The sequence below is a fragment of the Amphimedon queenslandica genome, unplaced genomic scaffold (assembly GCF_000090795.2).
Source record: "Amphimedon queenslandica unplaced genomic scaffold, v1.1 AMPQUscaffold_2315_Cont25683, whole genome shotgun sequence".
NCBI classification, from domain to species: Eukaryota; Metazoa; Porifera; class Demospongiae; order Haplosclerida; family Niphatidae; genus Amphimedon; species Amphimedon queenslandica.
Window position 1 is genome coordinate 1 of NW_003557350.1, and position 1,281 is coordinate 1,281.

At 32.9% G+C, this 1,281-nt stretch overlaps 1 long non-coding RNA gene across 1 annotated transcript; it reads left to right on the forward strand.

Moving 5' to 3' along the window:
* Positions 1 to 618: 618 nt before the first annotated feature.
* LOC109593256 (uncharacterized) lies at positions 619 to 830 on the forward strand. The gene is made up of 2 exons (XR_002190840.1): positions 619 to 696; positions 743 to 830. It is a non-coding gene; the product is annotated as an uncharacterized LOC109593256 (long non-coding RNA).
* The last annotated feature ends 451 nt before the right edge of the window (positions 831 to 1,281 follow it).

Below are 1,281 nucleotides of genomic sequence, written 5' to 3' on the forward strand. Positions count from 1 at the left end.
AAAATAATATCAATACATTACTGTTCATTATAAGTAAGAGGTAATCATGCCACACACAGCTTATATCAAAATGAGTACAGAACCCTACAGAAAATATAAAGCAAAACATACCAATAATGCACCACCAAAATTGCTGTTTTACCTTAATTGGCATTATTAATACAGCATCCTTTGAAAGATCCTAATGTAATGAATACTTTTCAGTGTCACATTCTTATGATAAATACTACATAATGTACCTTCAATTGAGCAAATCGAACTACAAAACATGGCGGCAACCAGAGTGACACCATATACAAAATTATCATGCCTATCTGAATAATTCAAGCAAAAGCATCATAATCAGATGTTAAAAATAGGCTGACTCACTGCTTGTATAATTTGTTTCACTCAAAAATGACCACTGACATGGCAATCTTCAGAAATTGTCCTTTTGCCATCTTTATAACAACCTATACTCATCTGATATACAGTCAGAATAGGCTGCAACTTTGCTATTACCTTCGTAAGCCTTAGAAAACTCAAGAAAAGCAATCCCGATTCCCTCCATGTGACTGGCAGCCATCTTCATAAAATCATGATACACCAGTGTAAACAGCACTGTTACACTCAGAGTGAAGATTCATTAATGTAGCATTACATCCAGTATCTTCTTTGTATAACAGCAATATATCAGACCAGAGATATCAGACTGAGGTAAAATGACACAAGTGAATCAGAATGATATTCAATCTACAATTAGCCACGCCTGGAGGTACAATGGAGGACTGAAAAGGTCTAAATGAGTGTTTTGTTCATTTGTGTCACTTAAGCGACAGAGTGCCAAAAAAGCGAAATTGAAATCATGCATGGTAAGTGTTGATAAGATTGTAATACATGTAACCAGTATTACATGTAACCTATGTGTGTGCTTTTGAGAAATAAGTAACTTTATCAAACTATTCCTTTCCTTCCTTATTGAGGTGGCTAGGTCCATTATGTAATTGTTTTTTTGTCTCCCTTTCTTACTTCCCAAGCCGATTAACTCTTTTTGTCTTTGTACTGTATGTGTATATGTGGTTCCTAGTAGTAATTGTTATTAATAATAATAGTGCTATTGATATTATTAATAGTATTAATGATGATCTATTTTACAATGATAATTATTGTACATGTAGAATATTGTTTCTTGATCATTATTTACGGTTTATCAAACAATATGTACATACGATGGCTTTGGAAGCCTTTTCTTTTGGATGTACTATGAAATTATTCATCATAAAATAAGACAAAATACATGTC